This window comes from Bactrocera dorsalis, chromosome 2 (assembly GCF_023373825.1).
Source record: "Bactrocera dorsalis isolate Fly_Bdor chromosome 2, ASM2337382v1, whole genome shotgun sequence".
NCBI lineage: Eukaryota > Metazoa > Arthropoda > Insecta > Diptera > Tephritidae > Bactrocera > Bactrocera dorsalis.
This window is the reverse complement of record NC_064304.1, coordinates 94627868-94654139: the sequence shown is the minus strand read 5'-3', so window position 1 is coordinate 94654139 and position 26272 is coordinate 94627868. Positions and strand designations below refer to the sequence as shown.

At 37.4% G+C, this 26272-nt stretch overlaps 1 protein-coding gene across 6 annotated transcripts in view; it reads right to left on the bottom strand.

Moving 5' to 3' along the window:
- LOC105230932 (protein roadkill) overlaps window positions 1–26272 on the bottom strand; it is a 173701-nt gene that overhangs the window by 41701 nt on the left and 105728 nt on the right. For 3 of the 6 annotated variants that reach the window (XM_049449723.1, XM_049449722.1, XM_049449724.1), the window contains exons 3-4: window positions 25645–25671; window positions 1913–1960 (exon numbers count right to left, since the gene is read on the bottom strand). The exons of the other annotated variants lie outside the window; for them this stretch is intronic. The gene's annotated coding sequence lies outside the window, so the exon portion shown is untranslated. The remainder of the gene's footprint in view (window positions 1–1912; window positions 1961–25644; window positions 25672–26272) is intronic. 6 annotated transcript variants of the gene reach the window in all.

The window sequence follows — 26272 nt, the reverse complement described above, 5'->3', positions numbered from 1 at the left end:
TTGCCCTGCTCTGCTTTTTAACGTGTGTGGGGAGTTTCATTTGCGCATGCATGCCCCTGCGCCTCCTTATATAAATTGCTATTATTATTGTTGTTGTTGTTGGCATGTACATACATACATACATACCGATGTAATGGCTTTGACGCTGGCCCTCCTTGGCCTGGTCGAGAGAAATGAGCACAAGAGCTCAACTGCACGGTGACAATAAGTGTAGTAACAGCAAAAGCAAAAGCAAAAGCAACAACTACAACAACAATAACATTAGTAGAAGCTGTAGCGGCTTGAGTAAGAACAACTACAGTTCAACCAAATAAAAGCCAATTTAAAGGAAGCAACGCAATCGGGCAACAGAGCGCTGCAGAGCAACTATTTAACACTATGCTCTCAACCTGAATTACAATAACAACTACAATATCAAATTGAGCACAAGTGAAGGCGAGGCAATGCCATTGCTGTTGCTGTGTTTGTTGTCGCTGCTGTTGCTGTTACAATTGCTGGCTGCGCGTGAAAATGAGTGAGCAATGAATTTATGGCCCAACAACAAAATAATTTTTTTTTGCTATGTGAATTTTCTTTTGCTAAATGTGTGCATGTGTGTGTGTATTTGAAATGTAAAGCAAACATTTGACAGTCACACGATTAAGAGTGGAGCGTCTGTGACGAAATGACAAAAAAAAACAATAAAAAATATGGTAAGTAGATATGTAAAAAAATTAAAAAAAAAAAATAATAATAAAGAAATAAAAAAAATTATAAAATTAAAAAAATAATAAAATTAAAAAAATAATAAAATTAAAAAAATAATAAATATAAAAAATAATTAAAATAATTAAAAATGAAAAATACAATAAAAGTTAAAAAAGTAGACATAAAAAAATCAATAAAAAATTTAAAAATCATAAATAAAATAATTGAAAAAAATAAACGTACAAAATATAAGTAAAGTTGCACAAAGTACAAAATGATAAAATAAATAAAAATAATGCATAATTTTTTTTTCAATAAAATAAAATCTAATAAAAATAAAATTAAAAAGGCTAGTATATAAAACAAAAATATTGAAACACATTTTCAATATTATTATTAATAAACACATTGACACAGAAAAATTTAAAGCCCAATAAAAAAAAATATAAATTAAAAATAAAGAAAATAAAAAAATAAAAAAAAATAAAAAAATTATTCAATTAATGAAAAAACTAACGCAAAAAAATTTATATAAAAATTTGAAAAATTAAGTAAAATATAAAAATAATTAAAGAATTATTTAAAAAATTTAAAACAAAAAATCTTAAAAAAATAACAAAAAATTTGGATTTAAAAAAGCTAAAAGGATAAAACATTTCAATTATATTGAAATAAAATATATTGAGGTTATACAAGAATTTAATGTCAAACGAAAACAAGAACGAAATAATGAAAAATAACAACAATTGGAGTAAAATCGAAAAATAAAAATTAAATATATTATTATATAATACGTAAAAATTGATTTGAGAAATTGTAGCACAAAAAATTATTGAGTTTTGGTAGGCTTATGGATTTGTATGGCACTTAAAAACTCATTGTAGCTTGTTGCGCTTCTGCTGCATATCTAGTTTGCGCTCCCTTTAGATCTCACTACCTCTACAATATGCTTTAAATTTTGTTTTTTGTAGTTAATAAATTTAACTTAACAACAACTTGTAGTTATGTACTAAGAACTGCACAGTGGGTCAGAAGTGGAGCAAGTGAAACCAAACATTTCAAAATATATTTGTAAGACGAGCATAAACAGGTTCAAATATAATTCTTTTTAAGTTTAAGTGAAATATTGAATTTATTTACAAGCAAAAAGTATTCTTTATATTTTAAGCGTTGACTTTCATTTTTTATAATCAAGTGTGAAGCGAGTGAAAAATATATTACTTACATTACTTATAATAGTACGAAGAGAGAGAGAGTTGATTTATAAACATACCTGAAAGAAGGAAAATAAAATTATAATTAGTGAAAATGTAGTTTTTTGATTTTTTGTTAGTAAAATTTAACTTAATAATGAATAAATATTTTAAAATAGAGTTTTTATTATCGTATAATTAAAAAATATTTTTATAAAAGTTTTGTGAGTTTTTTCAAAATTCTAATAACTGTGAAGACGACGATTGTGTTTGTGGTTGATCCGAGAATTTGTCATATACGAATCCAGACATTCGTTAACCATCCAAGTTGACGTGAAACTTGAAGTTATATTGAACAATTGTTATATTCTATTTCCAACCTTGTAAGTTAAAAAGCTTGAAGCTTCCTCTGCGCATAAGTAATTCATAAGTAAAGAGTGTATCAAAACTGCCATCAGATCTCTGACAGTGATATTGAAATTGCTTGGAAATTGTTTCTTTGGATATCGATTACACCGAATTTTAGATAATAATTATGGATCATCTTCATCATAGCGTTACTTCTTTTTCTTTATTGGCGTAGACACCGCTTACGCGGTTATAGCCCAGTTTAATACTGATGATTCGGTTTTATGTGAAGACACTGGTTTAGGTTCAGAGGAACAATTTCCTTGCTCAGTTGACCAAAGATTGGTGTCTTATTTTAAAGATGGTCTTAAAGTTCCTCACGTGGACCTCTTTATTTAATGGCTAACTTCAGTTATTAGGCATAGAAGCAGAACTTCAGGCAATTACAACTGTTTCTTGGTCTAAAGTATATCTTTAATCGGACGACTTTACTCAGGTTAAGTACTGCGAGGCTTCTTTGAGTACTGACCGACGAAAGGAGCTCAAGGGAATGGAGGAAATCACAACCAACGCTGGAAATGGGCTTAAGTTTTAAGTTGCGAATTAAAACGGAAAATGAAAATGTTACAGGCTTATAAAGGCTCTAAATATATGTATATGTATAGTATATATCTAATTGTATATTTAAAGCAACGGGAATGCGTAGGCTCTGCATGTTATTGAAGTGGATCGGCTATTTGAATATATCACTTTTTTTACGATGCACTATAGAAATCTAAGACTGCGCTAGCACTTGGAAATCATAATAAATACATAAGTATGTGTGCATATCACAAAAGTATGTGCGTGCAAAAGTGAAATTAATAAGAGCAGCTGCGTGCAACGATGACAAGTGCACAAACGTTTGCATGTGTAGTAATACAAGTACATACGTACAGATGTACCATATGTAGGGATATAGAAAAGTGTAGCTATATGAAAGCAGGAGCATATCTATGGCAGTGCCTTAGGCGGAGCAAGCCTATTAGTTTAATAGAATTGCCTGATATACATATGTACACAAGTGCCTATACTAGGGTGATCCTTAAAATTTTTAATCGCCTTCTAATTTTGTTATATAAAAGGAAATTATTGAAAATAGGCAGTTTTTTGCTCGACGAAACTTATGTAACCCCCTAAATCTGCAGATAACATATAAATATATAAAGTACGGTCCCAATTGCAAATAGAGACAACTATGTGGCACACCTTAATCGTTTGACGTGGTAATGAACAAAGAAGTCCTTCGCTTAAGACCTCGTAAATTATATCTCGAAGCCCTGTGAAAAACTTTATTAAAATCGGTTGAGTAGTTCCCAAGAATTCTTAGCAATAGACTTTGAAAACACAGTTTCGAGAAAAACACTTGCAACCTCGAGCTCACAAAGGTTAAACCATTACCCCGATCAACTTGAGAACCTAGGACAGTAAGCTATAAATGTTATAGAATCAAATAAAACAGTGAATTTTTATTTTTTTTTAACTGAAACCCCTTAAGAACACTAGCAATGACGTTTGTCAAATCCGAATACAAACATTTTCTTAATCCTACATTTAAGCACCACCTTAAGCTGCATAGGTAGGTCGGCAGAGGAGTGATTTCTTGGCATGTATACACATCCTTATATGCATACATATGTACACATGCACATGCAAACGTATACGTAGACATGTCTTTCGGCACAACATCTCGCAAGAGGCAACGCCGGTGGTCAAAGTTGTTGCTTGGTGTTGACAACAACCGACGCGACTAAGTTGTTGAAGACCAACCGCAGTCAACAGAAAGAACAACAAAAAAAATAATAACTCAAATCCAGAGAATCGCTAGGAAAATCTAAGACACAAAACGTAAAACAAATAAGCGAAAAGGAAACGTAATGAAAACAAAACAACAAGCAGAATTGAGAAGAATAGCAAACACACATGACACACACTTACATACCCGCATCTAAATACTTAAGTAGATGCATAAGTGCGGTGAATCGTTAGCAGCTAATAAAAACTCATACAAATAAATATTAAAAACGGAGTATTCGGCGTGAGGAACTATAACTTCGGTGGCAATGTGGGTTTAGGTACTCAACTGCAGATGTACAAATTGTTGTTATTTTATTTATTTTGGGCTTAGTTGGGTATTTGTGTGGAGTGTTTAGGGAGAAAAAGAACTTTTAGACAATTATTTGTACCGAAAACTATTTACTTGTACCGAAGTTGATAAAATGCGGTACGCCATTTCGAAGTGGTACAACGCAGTATTCAATATCCTTGCAGTAGTGCATATAAAAAATACTATAATTTTCAACTGATTACTTCTTGCAATTATAATACCTAAAATAGCTTCAGTTTAGTATCCAAATATTCACGCATATTGGAACTTGCCTTCAATTTTCTTAAGTACCGTTATTTGCTCTACCGATAATTAAATTAAAAGTACTCGTATACCTGAAATGATAATTTTCGGTAACAGCTTTCGTGGTGAAACTGTTATAATTTTACTAGTACCAACACAAAAAGTTTCCGTGATTCTCAAATAGGTGGAGAAAAAGAACTTTTAGGCGATTGTTTGTACCGAAAACTATTTACTTGTACCGAAATTTACAATATTCTTACAGTCGTGCATATAAAAAGTGGTTATCGTATTCAACCGATCACTTCTTGCAATTATTATAATATACCTAAAATAGGTACATGTACCGAATTTCAGTTAAGTATGCAAATATTCACGCAGAGTAGAGCAACTAGCCTTTAATTTTTTTATTATGTACCGCATTTATTTGTTTTGTACTGTTTGTTTTTTGTACTTGTATACCTGAAATGATAATTTTCGGTAACAGCTTTCTTAGTAAAACTGCCACAATTTTTTAGTAATAAAACAAAAAGTTGGCTTGATTCTCAAATAGGTACAAACCTGTATCAAGTTCCAATATTTGTTGCATTAAAAAATATTGTAGTACACAAAATAGGTAAGCATACCGAATTTTAATTGAAAACTTATTATTTTCCGCTCGTTTTCAAATTTTAATTTTTTTAATTGTACTATTTTTCCACGCTCACTTAACTATTTTAGTTCGAAAGCTTAAAGTGCTTTCTATTTAAATGATGTACGGACGTTAGGAGAAAGTATTGTACCGAAAAGATCAAACTACAGCGCTCAAATCTATGCAACCGAGGAGGTTTTTATAGAGCTTATACAATAGAATGCACCAGTGAAGGGTGTATCTTAGGGGTCTAAGAAGGGTCCATAGAAAAGTGAGGTTTTACAGGATCTTTCTGGCATATACATACTATCACACAAGTTAACGTTATTTCCAGAGACTCTGTGAACTAGAGTAGGAACTTATTCAACTTAAGAGTAAAAACCAACTACAATGGGAGTCTCGAAACATACTGGTTCATCGGTAAGAGATAAGCTTCAAATGGAAAGTCGAGCATAAGTCTTCGCTTGAGCGAATAGGTTAAAAAACTATAAGCTTTGACGGCAAGGACGCGAGTTAGGACGAATCGATGTAAGATAGAGGATTTGTAAGAAAATGTAATAAGAAGATAGTATGTATGTAAATCATGGCATGACAATGTCAGCTGAGCCAGGGTGTATTTTGAGACGCTATGGTATGCTAAACCCCTGGGATGCGCTACGTTTGCATGAAAGGCAGCTAGATAGCGGCAAATTGCAAATCGGTTAGTCACAGGCACAAACAAACACACACACACACAGTTACAGAAGTATACACACGCCGCTACAAGACTGCTAGAATTACATTCGAATGGCATCTTTCTGGGCTGACTTTTACGCGTCCACATGGAAATAGTAGCTGCGCCATTTATGTGTAACGAATGCGGTGTAAGGGCGTTACGACGCGCCGAACAGCAGGCGAACAGTGAGTTGGCACAGGTCGAGGCACAGCGTGTGCGGGACGCAGTTGGTCGGATAGGCAGGAAGAGGATAAAACCGGCCGCACAGGAAGGTAGGAAGCCATACACCAGCGAAGCGCTTGGCTATTGTGTTGTCGCCAGCTAATGTTGCCAGCGGCGCTGCTGTTGCCTGTGACCGCAAGAATGATACGCATGCGGTTGGGTTTGAGAACTTTGCAAGAAACTACATAGCCGTGCAGCCGGTTGGATAGTCGCACGTAATCGTTGAGTTGTTGCAACAGAAAGAAAACAAGATTAAGCTGCCGGCAAAAACATTAATGCACACACATTTCTGTAACCGTGTTGAGCAAAGTCCATACGCAATGGCAGTAAGCGTCTGAATCTATCCTGCCATCCTAGTTCAAAGTGGAGGCAATGCCTTTTTTTACTGTCTACTATATACCCTCAAGCTATCGGCTTCTTCAAACTCACTGATCTTTGTGTGCGTAATGCCTTTGTGTCACGGCCATGCTCTCGTATGTCAGCGGGAAGAATTTGCTCTTAGGTCTGTTAGCATCTGTGGAAGCATATGTCGAGTGTTTGCTGTAAACTTAGACTAACCGGAGGCTAGTTGCGACTGTAATTGGCTCTGGCACAGTGTCCTAAATGCAATACATTTTAAGTTACAATATATTTATATCCTAAACTTTTATATCCTACAGTTTTCTTATCCTACAACTTCTAATCCGCAAACTAAACAAGCCATTCGAAATCAAGGTATTTGTAATTTTAGTCTGAAACGACACAATCGCTAGATCTTTTTTGGTTAAGCTAAAAGTATAGTCTTCTAAGTGTTTAAGTGTCTTGATGTGGCCTGAGATTTGCAGAATTTCAGCATAATTTTCTGGCACGATAAGTTGGGAACTTTAGAAAACAACTGGACAAAGTCTCGTGTAGAATCTGTTATTTCATTCCCAGTAACTCAATGTGGGTTATGCACAGCTCAGCTAACTCATCAAAACCTGAAGATTGTCATATATTTGTTCTTAAAATCTTGATTCTGGTGGGTACTATATATCTGCGAGTATGTGATCTACTGTGTCTTCTCTCGAAGAATACATCCTGGATCAATTTCAATTGTATATTTAACAGACCTCTGTATATTAATGAGATGAGAGCAGCTACAGATACCGTTGTGAAAGTCAGCAATTAAAAATTTAAAACTTTGTGGAGTAACGGTAGTTTTTTCTTAAGTTCCAGCGTCTATTGTCGTATGATCCATCTTATCATTGCTACCATATTTTAAGGTTCGATAATCAGATTTAAATGCCTATAAGTATTAGCCAAGCCTTTGCCAAAGAGTCACAAAGTAATTGTCTATAGTTTCAGCTCCTTTAAAACTACTAATAAATCCATCTCCGTGTGTGTTCTATTTTTTCATGTTTCCTTAAGGCAAAACAATATTTAAAACATAATCCTTTCATTCTTTAACCACCGTATGCGGTGCGCTTTGTACTGATCTATTCAGGAAAGTAAGTTAGTGTTCAAGTAAATACACAGGCACATCCAAATATACATACACACGTCTCTTTAAGTCGGAGTGTGAAAAGCACATAGACGATCTGCAAAATAAATTACTTGGACAAACAGTAGCCGAAGCGCGTCAGCTGCGTGAGTCTCGGCTAAATGCCATTGTGCAAGTGAGAAACCATTTTTTTATTTGGTCTTTGCTACTTTGCTGCGGCATTGTCAAATGGTTATTAGCATACATACAAACAAACACACATGTCATATGTATGTATGTAAATAGTCATCAGTAAGTGATCATATTAATGTGGCGTGGATACAGAAATCGTCTTCAATTATTTGTACGACCGCCCAGAAGGCAATTAACACTTTGGCTTAAAATAAAATAGGAAATAAGAGAAACTCTCGCGACAGCGGATGTGAGAAACATTGTTGAAAAGCTTCGAAGCAACTATTTAAGCGAGTTAAGAAATTTCTATGCTCTATTTTGTGATAATAAGAAAGCGGTTGACTGCGATTTTAGGGGGCTAAGCCATCATTTTTGAGTTCTCCAGCCTTGAATTGGAGATCTTTACTCTTTAAGTGGTTGGTATTCTCTTTGAAATTTAGCAGCCGTTATAAGAAAAACATACTCTCTCTCAATTTTATTAAGATAACTAACATATCGGCCGATATTTGCGGTATAAAGTTATCCTGAAGTTCAATAATCTTTATATTAGGTATATGAGGGCTAAGAAAGTTAACTATATACATATATGGGGGTCCAACCTAGGTACTTTGAACAGTTTTTGTGGGATCTGGACAATTTTGGGCCATAAATGGACATACTTTAAAGAAATTATTATTGGAAAGTTGTATCTCGTTATATTAATTGCTTCCTGATTTCTATACCGGAAAGTGAAAGAATCAAAAAGAATTTAAAATTGTGTTATATGGGAACGCCTTCTTTCGGCGGTTGTCCGATTTCGCCCATTTCCACACTGTGACATAGGAATGTCACATACTAAATTTGGTTGAAATCGGTCGGTCGGGTTCTGAGATAAGTCATTTTACCTATAAGTAGGCAGTGCCATGCCTATCGTAACATTTTGACCCCGGCTCCATTGTAAGCCTCTCATATCCTCTCGGGTGTAAAATTTATATCTGGCGTTTTTATTTTTTCATTTATCGGGCTTTTAATAATTTTTAATAGTACCGTTATATGGTTATCATCCGATGTCATCCATTTTCAATTAATAAGAATAATAAATTAATATTTGCGCTGGGCGCATTTGGTTGTTCTAGCTTTAATGAGTTAGTAAATACTTGTACATACATATATACATACATTAAACTTATTAGAGAGCGGGACCGCTTGCTACTCCGATTCCCTGTAGAGTTTGTACCTCTATTTAGTGCTTAGTTATGGTATTTTATACGTTTTCAACGAAAATCAAATTCAGTAGCCTCAGTCGCCTTCGCTAAAATACCCAAAACACGGATGAGCCTCAATAAAAGTAGAAAAAATCACTTAAATATTGCGTCCATTTCGCATGGGAAATAAAAACATAAAATGAAACCGCAACCAAACCAAATTCGCCAAAAGAAAGTCATGCAAAAATAATAAAATAAATAACAAAAATTGCGTAAATAACAAGTGCATATGTGGTGGCGCACTTTTATGAGCCTGTGTGTATGTATGTGTGAACGCCATGAACTACTTTTTCCGCATGCCACTGCCGTAATGATGATGCCGCTGAGCGTTGCGGATGCCGCGGCTGGCGTCTGCCGCTTGCGATTCCAGTCATTTTAGACGTTATGTGCAGATCTAAAGCCAACAAATGTTACAGTTACAAATGTTACAGTTCACGCACGGTAGAAAACAGGGGAAATAAACGAAATTGAAATAAATTCATTTTTTTCGATATTTTTTTTATATTTTCAAAAAATTAAAAAGAAGTCAGCTGAAACTAAAAATATAAGAAAAACGAAAAATAAAAATACAATACAACAAAAACAAAAATGAGCCCAAAATACCGAAATCAATAAAGTGTGATTACGAAAGGAGCTAATAAAATTAACAGCTAATTTACAAATGTAGACTTTCAAAAGCATAACAAAAACGCAACAACAACGACAAACAAAACAATGAATGAATTAGTGCAAACGAACGCTTGGCCGCGCAAAGATGCTTCAATGCATGCAACCGTGTAAATGAAGGCAATCTCAAGTAGGAAGAAAAAAAGCATGCAAAGAAATAAATGAATGTAAATTTTTTATCCCACGGCATTTTGGCGATAGCACGTACATATGCACTCGCGCACACACAGACACAGATTATGCATGCCATTATGCACACCAACAACAATAACAAATCACAGCGAGATCGCTATAATAAGTGCATACGTGACGGCAAAAAAACACACACACACACTTTGTACAAACGGAGTGGCGACGTCAGTCAGTGCCAACCACATTACAACCACTACAAACAGCAAACAAATGCTGCCAATCAATTGAGCGTTTAGGCCAAGCTAACAAAAGCTGACGCTTATTAGCAACAAGACACTAAGCCAAGTCAGCCAAGTCAGGCATGCAAGACCTAGACAAGCTAGTGGACCACTCATCAATCGCTTAATAAATGACTACAATGAATGACGAAGCACAAGAAGAAGCCACCGAAGACCGAAGAGTGAAGCAAAAAACCGAAATCGAGCGAGCTGAAGGCGGTAGACGTGCTAATAGTTCGAAATATGGCGAACAAAGTAGGCGCACAAAGCGGTCGATCGGTTGGTTGTTTGGTTGGCTCATAAAAATAGAACAAGCACAAAAATGATATGAAAAAAACCAAACTAACAAAGTGTCTATGATATACTAAGCTGCGCTGTGAAGCCGCTTTGACTTGCCTAAATTGCCTTGGCTTCGAAATAGCGGTTATTTATTCTAAGGTAAATCAACTTCGCGATAATTTTGTTGTTATTGTAGTTGTACGAATACAAGTAATGCTCAATGATAATTCAAAGAGTAAAATAGTTGAACATTATCATATTTGTAAACGAGATAATGCAGGATAGCACAAAAAAAAAATAAAAAAAAAATGAAGCAACGTTAAAATATAAATTAAATTTAGTCCAGTAAATTTGAAAAATTCTCGAAAATATAAGCAAAGCATGCAGTCAGAAAGTGAAAAACTTATTCAAGAGCGGCGAATCGAACAAACAACTGGTCTAAATCAATCGAACGGGTATAATTAAATGACAAGAGAACTGAAAAAGTTCGTACAGTTAAGAGAGGTGTACACAGACTGTTTTACAACAAAAAAAAGCAACAACAAAAACAAAAAAAAAACGTTAACTTCGATTCATTTAAAGCTATAAAACCGTTTCCAAACAAACAAGTTTCCCAAACAAAAACTTGATATTCAGCGGCCAGTTTTTATGGCAGCTATGTGATATGGTGGTCCAATCTAAACCCTTTTTCGGATATTGTTGCCTTGGCTAATAATTCCTATCAAATTTCTTGAAGACATCTCGTCAACATTCTTCCATGCAAGGAGCTATTTATGATAATGGTTCCACCAAATGAACAACTTTTTGGGGAAAAAGGGACGTGTACTAAGTTTCAGATCGATCGCTCAATAACTGAGGGAATTATTCTTCTTCTTTACTGGCATATACACCGTTACGCGGTCATAACCGAGTTCGTTTCTTCTTATCGCAATTTGGCGCCAATTCGAGCTACCAAGTGAAGCCAGGTCCTTTTTCACCTGATCTCTCCAAGGGAGTGGAGGTCTCCCTGGAGTCTTTTCATCCATGCGACGACGTGACCTAGCCAGCGTAGCCGCTTTCTCTTAATTGGCTAAACTATGTCAATGTCGTCGTATATCTCGTATAGCTCATCATTCCATCAAATGCGATATTCGCCGTTGCCAATGCGCAAGGGATCATAAATCTTCCGTGCAACTTTTGCTCTGGAAAACTAATAACGTCGACTCATCAGATGTTGTCATCGTCCATGCCTCTGCACCATATAGCAAAACGGGAATCATGAGTTTGGCCTGTGTTTGTCGAGAGAGGACTTTACTTCTGAATTGCCTACTCAGTCCGAGGTAGCACCTGTTGGGAAGAGTTATTCTGCGTTGGATTTCGAGACTGACGTTGTTGTTGGTGTTGATGCTGGTTCCAAGATAGAAGAAATTATCTACAACTTTAAAGTTATGTTTGTCAACAGAGAGGTGGGAGCCAAGTCGAGAGTGCGGCGACTGTTTGTTTGATGACAGGAGATACTTATTTTGTCTTGTCCTCGTTCACTACCAGACTAGTTCACGCATATAGGGACGGACATATAGACGGATTTGGAGAAATCGAAATGCGAATCTTGGATTGTCAGTTGTTTTTGCAAACAAAAGCTTAAACTCGAGTTTGTGACTAAATAATTTAAAAAATGAACAATTTTTATAATATTAATAGTGATTGTTTCTGAAAATTATCGTTAAACAGAGTTTCTTCAATGTGTGTATTCCTAAAAACGTATATAGCTAAAGCAGATGCAGATGCAAGGGCACTGCAATGTTTCAGGTATATTGCAAGATGGTTTGAGGTCGTCTTCTGTATTTGAGAACATTTTGGAGTGTTTGGCGACAGCTTAAGTACGTAAGTATGGACCGGGACTCTATTGGAATTCATACAGTGCGTCTCCACATAACCACAAACCGCCTTACAGATGAAGAAAGTTACATCTACGCATATAAAGCTGAAAAAAACACTATTTGAGAGTTTCAAAATTTGTAAAATCGAACGAAAGTTCATGGCATGTGGAGTAATTCGAAAAGTTGTCACTTTCAGCTCCATTAGAACTGAAAATGGAAACCATATTTCCAGGTAATCACTTTAGAGAGGCATAAATATACCGAACGCCAGAGTAAACAGACAGCAAACAGGGACATTTTAAAAATTGCTCTGCCTTTGAGAAATCCTCAAGATTGTGATACCACATACAAGGACGTTTCGATGAGTTTAACCTCAAAAAGTTTGAGTAACATTAAAAAAGCACACATATTTGATTTAATATTAACAAATTAAATGCAAAAGATTACCACAGAGTGGAGCGGAAATGGCGAGTTAGTCGGTAAAACTTAGACTTAAGCAATAATTTAACAACAGCGAAAAAAAAAAACAGTAAATAAATAGTAAATCGGCCAAATGTCAAACGGCATTGAAAGGCGGCTATGTTTGGTGCAGATGATGGGCAGGCGGGCGCCGAGGTGCTACAAAACTGGGCCTGGCCCAGCAAAGACTGCTGCGGCGACGACGGCAACGACCTGGTTGCAGTGGTGTGTCACTTGCGAAGGCGGCGCTGGCGCTGGTGACCCCGACCGCTCGTCCGTCCATTTAAAGCTAATCACTTAAGCAAACATATTTTTTGTAGCGCTATTTGATTTGAATGGTGAAACTTTTGCGTAGGCTTGAGTGCGACGAAAAAATAATGTTTATATACGTATGTATGTATGTAGGTATGAATGTATGTTTTGTCAGAGGTTGAGAAAATATTTGAAAAAAAAAAATTAACTATAAATATCATTACATTGTTGAAAAACGATAAGAAAAAATTACAAACTGCGCAGCCGCAACCACTTTGCACTTAACAATGCAGGTACAGCAGCAACAACAATAAAAATACGAGTAAGTTAGTGCCGTCATTTGTGAAAAATTGGGTTATTGTCATCCATAATGTCGTTTGAGCGGCGATTTTGTGTGAAAATTTGTGTCAAGTAAATCGAGTTATATTGGCGTTAAACACAAATATTTAAGCAAATACATACAATTACATACATACATTAACAAACATATGTTTAGTGCTTTATGTTAGACAAATGTACCCGCACCTAATAATGTTGGGTGCCTCAAATAAATCATTGCTGAGCAGCAAATATTCTTCAATAATTGTAATGCTAACTTTTTTAAACAATTATTTTTGGTTTTTTCTTGTATAAAAATAAGTCAATTCATACAGCAAAACGGATTTAATTAAAAATTTTGGTCTTTAGTCCTCAGCACCAAATATTATGTGAGGTTAGGTAAAGAGTAGTAGATGAATAAGTAAGAAACCTTATCGCATGGATGTTTCCAGTAATGGTTTTTAGTTGCAAAATGAAAAAATATATTTCCAAATGAAATATTCAATTATAATAATTGAGGAAGAAGCCATTAGGCACTCACTGTCCGATGACGAGGCTATCACTAGAGAAATTTACGATTTCAGAGTAGGCTGCTGTCAAAAAGTCAGAGCAATCGGCATCACATCACTCAGTGATTCGATTCTTATTTTTTGAAGGTGATATGACGCATTGAAATCAAAGAGCACTTAGTCGCTGTATATGTTTTGATGAACTATGCAGAGGTGCCCTGCAAACGGCTACAAGGTCATGTAAATGTCCGTCAAGCTGCCGGCAGAAAGCACACGAGAGGCTTGAGACTGCAGCATCTCAGGAGACTGAGTGCTTAGATAACACAGCCAGCCTGTCATTCCATACATAGAACTTCAGATCCTTTGTTATACCAGATGAATAATCATCATTATTAATAAGAGCTGAAGTTTAGGTTGTGCAGGTCATCAAGGCTTTTTACGAAGTTTAATAGAAGCTTGATATCTAATTATAATACTTCATCCAGTCTCCTGTTCTGCATAGCTCCTAGATACTATATAAGCCGAGTTCTAGATATGGCCAGACAGAAGCGGAGGAAGTGGAATTCCCACTATTTTCTACATGTGTCATTGTTGATAATGGCAATTTTCGAGACCGTGTGAGTAGAAAGCTTGCGTGTTTTCATTCTGCTCCTTTGTACATCTTGGCGGTTCTTCATGTCCCTAAGGCATTCAATCTCACCCTGATTCGTCTGTCAGCCAGAAATGTCATTCCTAAATTAGTTTGGTGACCAATCGGATGGCACTTTTGGCAATCTCACCAGCTATTCCGTTTTCCGGAATGCAAGTATATATGCAGCCGTTTTCTGGCAGCTAATGTATCTACTGCCTCCCTGCTTCTAAGGACATTCTCAGTAGCTATACGATATGAGATTATTGCTTTATTTCTACCTGTAAGATACTGCAGTATTCGACCAGCATGAAGGATCGCCTGTGATCTAGCTCCGCGCAATAGATCCCCGCGCTGGTGTGGCCCTGCGTCATCCTACCTTTTTTAGTGTGACGTGCAACCTTCTTGGCAGGTTAAGTAAACTTTCAAGTGCAGCCGTTGGGGTGGTTCGGTGATTTTTGTGCTTTCGTTATGCAGGGAGCATAGAACCGTTGTATTCACTCCAACAATTTTCCGTATGAAATTATGCTGGCAGGGGTCCATCACCACAAAGCACCTACGGCACGCGGGTCTAAGTTTTCGAAACGGATCCCGTTATTCAATCGTCCAAGGGCTGTCAACTCAGCACTGTGTTTGGAATTTACTTCAAGAATGTTTTCTGTTTGCTACAACAACAACAATATTGCATAAAATATTTCACATAAGAAAGAAGTCTGTTCCCCCAGACAAACAGCTCAATTCTGTATAATTTTCTGTGGCGTTTGGCAAGTTTCTATGAAACATGTATCCACTATCAATCAATGGACATTCGAAAGAGTCGACCTCACCTGGTAGAAGAATGAGGATTGGGTGATGACCACCTGTTCATTAATTATATGTAATAATGAGACGTAGAAGTTCGAGCAGAGTAAGCAGCCAGTTCATACTTGTAGAGTCCAAGTGAGTGAGAAACAAATCGTCATACTTCAAAAATTTTCGTTTTGCCTTTTCTTGGTCCCTATTTTTAAACAAGATATAGTCCTTTACGAATTTCATAGGGAATTTTGAACAAATCACCTCACCTAAACACTAAGAGATCATAGTTCGTATTTGAATATATACGCTTTCGCATTTCAAAGCAATAAAGCAATTTCGTAGGATCATTAGATTAAAAAACAAACTTTGTAAAAGTAAAAATATACTTTTATAATATTATCTTTGTGGAGTTTTTGGTTTACAATGTTTACATACCCAAGCAGCTGCACAAATCTCAAAATAGATTTTTCTTCTTATTTCGGTTTTGCAGAAGAATAGACCCACCAACTTGTCACAACTCACACATTTGAATTGAAATTTTCAATTATATCCAATTCATTCCCTTCACCAATTGAAAATACACTTAAGTGACATTTGGGTAGCGAAGAATTTTTGTTGTAAACAAAGAAGCAATTGTTGTGACTTCCTGTGGATACTGCGTGTGTGGGCCTAGCCTGCCAGGGCTAAAACTACCGCCATAACTGTATACACTATGCCACAGCATGGTTCGCCATTAAATTTGTGCAAATAAAATCAATTTCAAGTCAAAACAAACCACCGGTTTTAAATTATTGCTTATTGCAATGTGAATGTAGTGACTCAGTTGGGTCCAGAGATGGTTGTGTTAAAGTGTCCTTTAGTTATTGTCCTTTAATTTTTGTACATTTGAAAAATCATTTATTTTGAGTGACCCACAAAGCTATTATTACCTGCTGGTATATGGTGAATGCATAGGACAACAACAGCAATAAGAGTAAACAGCAAGAAAGGCAGGTGCTGCGCTGCAGGTTTTGTAGCCACCGGGATTTTTCAGTGGATCCTTTGCAGCTGCTGCAGCACAGTGGCTCACATAGAACTCCCATAGCGTTTGTTTAGGCTGTAGTAAAACCAATGGACATGCGCACAATCAAAGGAAAAAAAAAACAAAGCAATTCGTTGTCTGCCTGTATCCCCTTTCGTCAACAAAAAGATAAGTCCACGCTAGCGTAGAGATCTGCTGAAAAGACAAGCTCAATCAACTTTGACAGATTAGTAGAAGCTGAGAATGTATTGGAAGAAAAGTGCATAGAAAGATGGATCAGCTCAGACAAATCTTTCACACACACAACAACTGCAACACAGTAAGGCAATAAGCAGTAATGATTACAATAAGAAAAAGGCAATTACAAATAATTAAACGAGTGCAGGCCATAATTGAATTTCCTCCACTAGACAAAGGCCAACGAAAGCGTCGCGTTGAGACATGCATAAACCCAAGTACCAGGTAAGTGCTCGAGGCAAAGAATGCCACGCAGCATACAAAAAAAGAAACCAATTAAAGAACAAAAAATGCAAAAAAAGTGTTTAGAATGGCAAGTGAATAGAACACGTCGCAGCGTGCTAATCCCATGCTTTGCAAGTGTGAGTTGTGTGGTAAACTGCTTTGAAATGAAAGTATTACTAAGAAAAATACAACAACAAGAACGAATGGAACCCTCATTTGCCCTTAAGCAAGTGGCTGACTGGCTAAGTGTATGCGAGAGCGCATATAAAAAATCAGAAATTAAATGAAAGAACAATTGAAGAAAGAATGGCACCACGGCGGCGGTGGCAGCGCCCGTTGAAGTTGGTCGCACGCTGAACAGTCAGCCAGTCAGTCAACCGATCAGCAAGCGTCAACTGCGCACAACACATACATATGTATGCGGGTACAGTGAGCTTGAGAAAAAAAGCAACGCCATTTGAACCCTATTGGAGCCACCTTTACTGTCTTACCGTAAAAAGAAAATAAATATCGACTGTGTGAGAGTTTTGAAACTTATCAAATTCAACAAAAGTTTCAGTTATTTAGAGCTGAAAATGGAAATCGTAGCGAGAGGAATATGTTGTCTATAATACCAGGGAACCAGTGAACAAATAGGAATATTTTGAAAATTGCTTTGGCTTTGGAAAATATTCAGGGCTATGGTACTTCATTCAAAGTCAATCCGACGAGTTTAACATCAAATAGTTAGAGTGTTCCAAAAAATATAAAAATGTCCAAAAACGATCACCATTCCATTTGCACAGTTATCTCAAATATGAGTACCATAAGTTTTATGAAAGCAACTAAGAAGTCCACCTTATATGGATTGGTTGCTGTGGTCATTACAGTCTAATAAAATCGCTTTGCTTTTGAATAACTTACGAAGTAACGAAGAAATCGCAAGTCTCAAAGCAAACTGCAACTTTTCTGCACACAACTGCACTTACACAAACGTGTACATTTGCGGCTGCCGCAGCACAGTATCCGATATGGTACACGCTTGACTTCAGTCAACGTTCTGCTCAAGTGACTATGGAGATTGGTTGCCGTCGCGCCAGGACTAGCGTATGCCACCGGCGACGACTGACTATTGCGACGCTAAAACGTCGTATTCACTGTTCCCGAACGGGATCGGCTGTCTGGGTTGACGGACGTCGCTGGCGCTGACGAACCGCACACGATGTGTGTGGCATAATGCGTTAGTTTGGTCGTCAATTACTTATTAAGGAAGCCAGTGTAGTGCCGATAGCGGCGGTTCTGTGAAATGGTTAAGTGACCCGATAAGAATGGCATACAATTCGTAGTATGGGAAATGTATTATGAATCATGGGGTTTAAACGAATGTGTGATTAATTGTAAGAAACATAAATAGGGATATTATCGCGATACTAATAAATCATTGTTTTATTAGCTTCAATTTAAAAGAAAGAAGAAAACAAGACCTTCCAGCTCTCTTCACTTGATTTAGAACCCTCACAACTATACGCAGCCGAGTCTCCGGGTACAGAGAATCGTAGTAAGAAGGTGTACGTCCGCGGGCTAGAATATATCTCAAACAAAACTTTTTAGTTAGGTCTCTTTGACTGTGGGTTTGCACTAACTTTTCGTCCAAAACACAGTTCTTGCAAGTGCTATGAGCCTATCACTTCCACAAATTGTGTTCTATATTAAATTTCTTTAAAAATTTCGGAGACTGTTTTATAAGTGTTTCCTCCAAATTCCTTCCTTTCCTTTGACAATTCGTATGTCTAGTCTGAGGAATAGCCTTAGCTGGTTCGATTGGATTAGGTGTGTAGATTAGGAAAAATGCTGGCGAAATATGACAATTCTAATAAGAACATAATCAATCCAATCGCATCTAAAGTCCCGAACTTGATGAAGGAGTAATTAAGAATGTAAATAAAAAAGGAATGCACCGGCGACATGAAAACAGTTCAGACGTCTTCGATAAACCGCATTTCAAAACAGACCGATGCAGGAATTAGAATAAGCTCTAAGCTTTCAGTTCGTCCAAGTAAGATATGAGAACCACGGCTTTGTTTTTCCCATCGACTAACTAATTCTTTAAAGCTTTCTTTTAAAGCTTTTTTGAATATTTTCTTTCATTTCAATTGTGGCTCGAACCAACTTGCTTTATAATTTCCTAGCGGACTCGGGGTCTGTGCTAACAAACCCAGCACGGCGGACAGGAAGAGCAAGATCATTCAGCGCAAAGCGTAAATATTGACGACTTTGTGTATGTGTATTTGTAAAAGCGTTGTTTGCATGGGCGTGTGTGGTCAGGGAAGTTGACAAACAATGCACGCACATGCGTATGCACCCATGAACCGCACACAGGGACGCCGAGGATGCAGATGCAATACAAACGTACAAAAGTGCCATTTGAATTCATTATTCACGAAGCCGAATACGTTTACTTATTTGACTATCGCGTGTGTCTGTGGACGCAGGATCAAAGCCACTTGTGTGTGTTTGCACCGACGAAGGATTCGCCAGCGCATACTACCTGGATCAATGCGGAACGGCGGTTGGCGCTAGGTGGCTGTTAGACGGCTCATATTGCCCGATGGACACGTTTTACATTTTCGGCGCGCCGTCGCGTTGAACAAATAAAAAACTAATTTCCAGCAACTAAGGGCGACAACAATTGTGAACGTTAATAAATTTTATATTAAAAAATGCCACCAAAGACGTGCGACCACAGCAAACTGCCGGCAAAATTGCGCCGCCTAAAAGCTGAGCGATCTCCGGTCGCAGCTGAGGATTCGCTGACGGGATGACTGCGGCTTGCTGTGACTGAAGTAGTATCTGGTTATACCTAAGGTAAACGATTAAACGAATGTATTATGACTGTGTATGTTTTATGACGACACGAGGAAGAGTTGGTTGATCTTAATGATAGGATAACATGTTTTGGCCTCAATGTCGGATTTAAAAGAAACGGAACAACACATAAGAATATTTTACAAACTCCGAAAAAAAATTTAATTTTTAACTATGTTAGGGAAGTTAGCCATGTCGTGTGTATGGAAGATGATGCTTCAGCGAAAAACTGCTTTGATTCGAGATCTGGCTTTTTGAAGGGGAAAAATTTATTTGCAGCAAAATTTGGCTTAATGTTGAGTTTCCGGACACTGCGCAGGAAAATCAAACATCAAAGATTGGTGTGCTAAGTTCAGACGTGGTGAATTGACACCCAAAAGAGGTTGTTACCGACGAGCACAACATCAAAAAGGTGCTCAAAATGATTTTGAATGACCATAAAGTAAAGTTGTTCGAAAGAGCAGAGATTATAAAGATATCAATGGAACGTATTGGATATACTATATTCCTCTTGATGAGGATAGTCATGTATAGAAGTCACGCTAAAGATGAAAGTTCTCTGATTGCCATTCTCTTGGCAGTTGCCAGAAACGATTTTTTGACATATGCCTCAAGCAGTCCACGATTTCCGATCTTAGACCAAGTATACTCTGGGTAGCCAAAGGGGTGGGTTTGGGACCCGCCACTTAAAAAACACGTCGTCTGATTGAACGAAAACACTCCAGCTCTAAAAGTACGACACAGTACCCGCCGAAGGAAGCAGAGAAAGAAGAAGTCCTCCACTCCGTTGGAAAGACCAGGTGGAGAAGGACTTGACCTTGGTTGGAATCTCCCATTGGCGCCACATTGCGAAAAGAAGAAACGACTGGTGCGCTGTTCTTAACTCAGCTACAACCGCGCAAATGGTACCTACATCAGTAAAGAAGAAGAATATTTCACCCTTGAAGGGAACTATGTTTTACTATGGCAGGCCGAGGACTTTTCAATTGATCTGTTAAATAAACCTGAAAATTTTGTATTCCGAACTTGGTATGGCAGGATAGCCGTATTTAGTAAAAAAAAAACTATCTAAAAATGGGCGTAAGACCATCTAGCTCAAGACAAAGTTGGTACTTTGGAAACTTATTCATCGATTTCCATTAAACTTGTTAGACTTATCGATTTTTTATACAGAATTTTGAATATTAAGCTAGGAAAGAAAAGGTGTTGCCTTCCACTCGACATCTTTTGGGATAAATCGCGTAAGCACGAATTCCGAAAATGAAATTCCGTTCGAGCCTAGCACTACCCTATTAATTTCCATTTCTTCTCACAAAAAACAATAACATTTCACCCGAATCAGAAAAAAACTTATGTGAGCCAACGCGTTTGATGCACTTTAAAGGTTTGATGAAGGATCTTGATGGAGTAGTTGCCTCGGCGCGAGTGAAGATTTTACTCAAACTAGCAAAGGGTTTTACATTTATATGAATAATTTCTACTACTTCTATAAATAAAACTGCGATCACTATCGGTTATAAGCGAGCATATGTAAATATGCGTGTGTAAGGCAATTTCTTGGTAAGTTTATGTGGTTTCCATTTAAACCATCACATCAGATAGACATCTGCACACAACTGTTGGTTCATCCGCTTGTCTGTCTGTCTGTCTGTCCGTTTGCCGGTTTGTCCGTCTGTCCGAAAAGGTGCTGGCTTCCCTTGCCGTGCGCAGTGGTGCGGGTCTCTGGTGTTTGGCAGCGTTGGTGGCATTTTTTATGCGCTCCTCAATGACTGCTGCTCCTCTCATTTTACATTTGTTTCTGTTGTTTTGAATAATTTTATTTGTGTTGTTGTAGCATTTATTGTTATTGCCGTCATTAGCGCAATCAAAACACGCAGGCCACCAACAACCAACTAACCACACACCATACACACCGCAATACGTATGAGAGTATGTACTTAAACCTGGGGATTCCAAAAACAACATCAAGGTAGGCTATAAAAACCGAAACTCTTAAATGACCGCTAAGCACCAATCTTAGACAATGAGCCAAATGAGTCAAATTTAATTTGTACCGTTTTTTTGATAATTTTATGTTCTGTTTTTATTATTAATTCCAATTTAATTTTTTCTCGTCGTTGTCGCTAGGCGTATTTATGTGTGTGACCTTTACAGCGCGCGCGCGCGAACGTACACTTTGCGGAGCGTAAAGAGCGTTTCTTCAGGGCAAATGGTCCGTTGGCCAAGACCGCGTTTAGTTCACTTCCTCTACAAAAACACACAAGATCACTCACACATACAATGTATTGAGTTCGGTGTGGTAGATGTCTGCTACTTAGGTGATCGTACGTTGTGAGAGAAGGTTTTCCGAAGGCTAATATACGAGTAAGTCTCGAATTGATAGCTCAAGTGTGCGAGTTTTGATTTATTTTTTTTTGCATTTGGCTTTTCTTTGACTAATTCTGCTTTCAAAATACTATGTAAACTTATGTTATAGAAGCATGTGGGAAAACTGCAGACCGGCATGTGTCTACTAAGAAATTGCCTTTTATAAATGACCATGCGAGGGTCACTCAACAAAGGTACCCGCCCATGTAATCAACGTCAACGGAAACTAGTTCGACGGAATAGCTTCGAATTGGACGGACAGTTTGTGTGCGATCATAACACAGAACAACGGCGTCATGAGTAATTTGCTTAGTCGACTCCTCGACTCTGATCGTAGTAAACTCAAGCGTCATCCTCAAATCTTGATCTCATGCGGAAAAGAAGTCTAGACTTTAAATTATGTTTAGTTTCTGAATTGTTTTTAACAGAGGCGACTGACAAAGAAATATTCTACAGGTATTTATTTGGTTCAATAAAACATCGAAAGCCACAATATTGAGACCGAGACTAAAACAATCAGCATCCACCATATTTTTATATTAGATTATATGAGAAAAAGTAGTTATAAATTAAGTTGGAACGATGTGACGCGATCGAATAAGTGAACATTGAAGGTGTATTGCAAATGTGAAAAGAAGACTTCTCCAACTGATTGGGAGTCTGATATATGTACATGAGGAAAGAAGATAACCTCTAAACAAACTTATCTATTAATTTTTTCGGGAGTTCGACATAAATTCTAGCTTCTACCAAACCACTATAGCGCCTTTCAAGCAGAGGGGGTGCCATAAAGGTAGCAGTAGATATACTATATTGCTGCGAAGTGCAGCTTCCTTCAGAAGCTTCGATACTGGCTTTGAGCTCACTGACTATACGAGTACGCTTAAAACTAGTCAATGAGCATATGACCTCCTTAACAATAGCTCAAGTTTCTTCCGGCTGAGACTTTTTTGGGTGCCCAGTGACAGCGGAAAGCCGATGAGCTTGCTGAAGAGGGCACCCGTACTTCAATTACATCCGATTGAAAGCTTGTGGGTACTGCGTCGTTCTCTTTCGTTCTACAGCTGGGTAAGCGGTGGTCAACGACTAGATTTTGTGCGACTGCGAGATGAACCGTTTGATGCTCTCTCTAAGAGCAACTAGCTTTTAGCAAAGTCAATATTGCCGCAAATGTGGGTTGTCTAACTGGACACTGTTCAATATTTTGGACACTGTTAAATATTTTGTCAGGTGCTTTTTGTGAAAGCTGTATGGAGGTAAGTCATCATGAACTTTCTCCTCTATTGCCCGGCTTTTGACAGACTGAGATTGAAATGACTCAGTAGATAATCCTACGGAGCACTTAGCGCTTGGCGAAGTGGCTTGACAAATTTGTGATAAGCTCACTCTCACGCTTCGATCACCAATCTATGTGAATCTGGTGATACATGTTAAGCACTCTATTCAACGATAAGATGAACTCTAGGACCTAAAAAATACTGAGGCTAATGCCGAAATCAAATGATAAACCGATTAGATATAATAGTGGACGAAAATCTCAGGATGATGAGGAATCTATAATGAGTCGTGAACTGGTCAAGGACGGTCAACTCGACAAGCATTCGCAAGAATCATTTGGGAAATGTTTCTTCAACTGCCACAACAACAACAGCAAATTCTAATTTATGAAAGTCAGCACCTTGAGACATGTTTTCTTTAGTGTAAAATCGTATTCACTCATCGTCCACGAAAAATGGGCGGGGGTGGGAAAATAAAACTGAAAACACACACACGCGTCATTCACAATTGTTGACCTATGCAAATTTCGAAATAATAATAGAAAGAAACGAAAGCAATCACTATTAAAAATGCTACACATAATTATACAGGGCACGGTCCACTCACCCAACCCAATACACATACGTCATATTATTTTCGTGCGTGTGTGTGTGTGCGTGGCACTTGTATGATTGTTAAGTTTGAAGTACTAATTTTCAATGAGAAAGCCGTTGTACCGTGCCGTAGACCGCCGGTGTGATTTGAAAGTGTGTCTTGTTGTTGTTGCCGTGCTGGTGTCTTCTCGTGGTACTGCGCATGCGCGCAAGGCGAAATGGGCGTCGCGGAGCGGACAATTTGCCACAATTTGGAATGTGCGCAAGTGAGTAAATGTGTGCATGTGTGTGTGTGTGATCCGAAAGTCGTTCGCCTATGAAATAAAATGTAATATTGTATTTAAGTTCGAGTTGTTATATCTCGAAAATCAGTGCAGCGACGAATATACATACGCTGTACGTACGTCACACACACACACACGAGCAAAGCTAGCGGCACAGGCGAATTTGCGCTCATTTGAATGAAAGTTTGAAGCAACTCTTACAGCGTTTATTCAATATCCAGCAGCTTTCGATGCGTTCACCCAAGCAGCAGCCGGCGTACATGCGAACGGACGGACGGTATTTCAGATTTCTTTTTCAAGTTTCATTTTTTTCACTTTTTCACAATTCAATTTGATAGATTTGGTAACACTGTGGTAGGCTTTTCACCGCCAGCGATCAGCGCGATCATCAGCATCAACGTAAAAGCTTCATTATTAGCATTAGTTTAAGCGCGCGGCGCTGCTGTAAAGCAATCTGCAATAAATGAAGTGATCTTCAAATAAACCGTTGTCGCTGATCACCATCGTCATCATCAGTCGGATTATGATTGCATTTGAAGGTGCCACAACGTCAGCAAACATCAGCTCAGGCGGCTCGGGCATTCAGTTTGTCAGTCGGCGCAATCCGTTGGCCAACCAACTTACTCGCTCACTTAGTCGGCCAATTTGATTTTCACCAACGCGTTGGCTTTCGTCACCAACAGCGCGCACTAAGACCACTAGAAACGGCAGCGGCAGCGGCAACCACAGTAACAGCAACAGTGCTGACGGCTGCACCAACATCATCAGCGATGTTTTCTTCTTCATTTTCGTCGTCTTGTTAGTGGTACTTTCTAAATTGTTTGCGTGAAATTTTATTTTACTACTACTAAATTGCTCTGTTACTCGTCGGCGACTCGTTCGCGGGCGCTTGCGCGCTTTTCTCGCCTTTTAGTAGCGTCTTTAAATAAATCATTGCTGCTAAATCACCGAATTAGTTGTTAATTTAGGTGAAATTCTAATTTTTTAACTTTTGTTTGTGGAGTTTCACTTGTCGCTGTGGGCGTGGCAATTGGTTGGTAAATTATTATGAGGGAAAACCAGATTTTTATTCAGACAAGTAACTTCAATTTCGAAAACTATTTTCCGCCGCTAAAATTTTAAATCTGCAGCCCTCATGAAGTCTTTGTGAACCTGAAGCAAATGCGGCTACGGATTATATAACGAAGACAAGTTCTTACACGGAAACTTATTGCGCACTCAGTTGGTGATCTTCACGAGTAATACTAAACGAGGCACTAGAAATTCTCGCTAGCAACGAAAGTTCAGGTCTCCGTTATCCAATCCCACATACAAGTTTTTAAGCTTCATCTCAATTAGAGCTTTCAGCCTTTCAAGACTCCGTTTTTGGTTTTTTTAATTTGGATACCATTTGCATCGAGCCGACGTGAACGTACTCAAATTTACTTCGACGCAAGAACTATGATCACCATAGCACTTGCAACATTATTGCGATTATCTTTAATTTTTTTATCAAATTTTTGTAGCTCTAATAAAGTTTTAGATAGAATTGTTTTTCTATATATACATACGATCTACTTACAAAAGTATCACGATTTACAACAATCACCTGTAAAGAAATAAGAAAGATATGAGTAAATTTAGGAAAAAATAGTTTTCTGAATAGATAAGTTATCTAAATATTCAGTTGGTATCAACTAAAAACCGCCATAAAAACCCATAAACCAATATTCAAGTAACAAACTTTAATTTAAGTTAGAAAACTGGAATGTTTGATAAAAATTCAACTAATTTTTATGATTTATATAAGTTATTAGAATGATCAAACAAATTTGAAGCAAATCCAACGAGGGATTCTGGAGTTAGATTAGTCAGCTGGGAATCTGAGAGCATATTTTCGAGGAAATTTGTTTAAATGTTTTCGTTGTTTATAGGTAAATTTCGTAATTCAAAAGCTTTGTTAGTTGTAATTTACTGGTTTCAAATTTTGTAGCGACTGTTTTCCAAACTTTCCAGTTTTCCAAATCGACATAATTGTATTGCGACTCTTCCTTTCTTCCTACTAGAAATTCGATTTTTACTTAAACTTTATATCCTCTTTAACTAGAAGTCAAAATTTAAAATTAATATAATTTTGAATACATTTATCGTAATATAAAATAGCATAATATATTTTAGCAATAAAAATTGCATATTTTATTTGCAATTTC